The sequence below is a fragment of the Echinops telfairi genome, unplaced genomic scaffold (assembly GCF_000313985.2).
Source record: "Echinops telfairi isolate 266 unplaced genomic scaffold, ASM31398v2 ScPeMD7_6;HRSCAF=24_0, whole genome shotgun sequence".
Taxonomy (NCBI): Eukaryota; Metazoa; Chordata; class Mammalia; order Afrosoricida; family Tenrecidae; genus Echinops; species Echinops telfairi.
The window spans coordinates 6,522,266-6,524,232 of NW_022103902.1; positions in this window are offsets into that span (position 1 = coordinate 6,522,266).

The following is a 1,967-nucleotide window of genomic DNA, read 5'->3' on the forward strand; positions in this document are numbered from 1 at the left end:
ACTACAGTGTGCCTTTTCTGGGTAAAACTACTAACGCTAGAAATCTCCACCTAAGAACTTCTGATTATTGTGCTCTGCAGGGGGCCTTTCCTATTTCCCTTCCTTTCCTAAAACATCCTCTAAGCAACTTGTGCTAATTAACTATAACTTAAAAGAGAAAACTTCAAATTGTGTTTTCCAGGAAAAGAATCTTCATAATTGTACAAAGGTAGGGTGGGGGAGCCATATGCATCTAGTTTCTTTTAGACTTAAATCTTTAGACTTTTACCATTAAACTTGAAATTATTTAATAATTTGGGAACTTGTTATAACATCAGTCTGACTCATAGTTGAACATTTGTTCACACAGTATTTTAAATTCCTTGAATAAATTAGATGGAAAAATAGGTTTATGCACACCCCAGGGTGTCTTCAACGAATGCATTTAGATATGGAAAAAAAATAGTAGAACTTTGATTTCTACTTATTTTCTTTTTTTGTTTGTAATTTACAGGAGTTTAAAACTTAAAGGGATATTGGCATGTACTCTTTTATCTGGGTTATTAATCACAAATGACACTTGAGTAATTCTGAGTTTAGTATGGGAATGAAATCAATGCAGTTAATTTTATAATAAAGTAAAAATTTTAAGTATTAAAGTCTTCATAAATGTATAATGTAATCAAGGGTGAAAGTGAAAATATTTTGTTACACATGCATTTTTATAAGCTAACTAATAGCAAAGACTGGAGAGGGTTATTGAATTAGAGATGCGTTATACATGTTTCTATTATGAAAAGAAAAGTATTTCAGATTTTCTGACCATGCAGTAGTAAGTAGTTATCAGTAAAATCAATTAATATGCCCAAATTAACTCTTCAAAGTGAAAGGAACATTGGTGCATCACAGTGTTAAATCAAAGTTATAGGAAATATTGAAATATATCCCACTGCTAAACGCATTATTTAAAGATCCCTGGTGGTACAACGGTCAAGGGGTTGCTAACTGAAGGTTTGGTATTTCAAATCCCCCCAAGGGCTCCTTGGGGTAAAAATCCCTGACAATTTGCTTCTGGGTATTACAGCCAAGGAAACACTATAGGACACGTCTATACTGTCACACGGATCACTATCAGTAGGAATCCACTAGATGGAACACATCACCGCAACTATTACGGTATTTTGGTAGAAGCAACGACATCTTTTCGTTGCTTTATAATAAACTATAAAATTCTCATTCTTCTCAAGGTTATACATAGTTTGATATTGTCCACACAGTCTAACCTTTGCAAAGTCAATAAAGCAAAGGTAAACATCTTTTTGGAATTCTCCACTTTGAGGAAAGATTCATCTGACATCAGCAATGATATCCCTTGTTCCAACTCCTCTTTTGAATCGACAGCACTGCTGCAGCCATTGGTGGATGACCTTCTTCAGCCCGTTACTTGCATGTGATATCAGTGATACTATTCCACAACTTGAGCCTCCTGTTGGGTCACCTTTCTTTGCAATTGGTACAAATATGGCTCTCTTCCTGTCAATTGGCCAAGTATCTGTCTTCCAAAATTCCTGGGTAGACAAGGTCATGCTTCATCAGCTTGTTGAAGCCTTTCAATTGGTATTCCACAAATTCCTGGGGCCTTGCTTTTGGCCAAACTTGCAGTGCAACTTCAATTTATTCCTTCAGCTCCATTGGTATTTCATCATGTTTCCTCTTGAAATGGTTGAATGTGGACTAGTTCTTTTTGGTACAGCGACAGTGTCCAACATTCACATTCCTATGGCATGATCAGGTATAAGGCATCAAAGAACAAAAAAAACATATCATTGAGAATGAGGGACAGTGTGGACTGGGGACCCAAAGCCCATCTCTAGACAACTGGACATCCCCTTATAGGAGGGTCATGGGGAGGAGATGAGCAAGCCAGGGTGCAGTGTAGCAACAACGAAACATACAAATTTCCTCTACTTCTTAAATGCTTCTTCCCC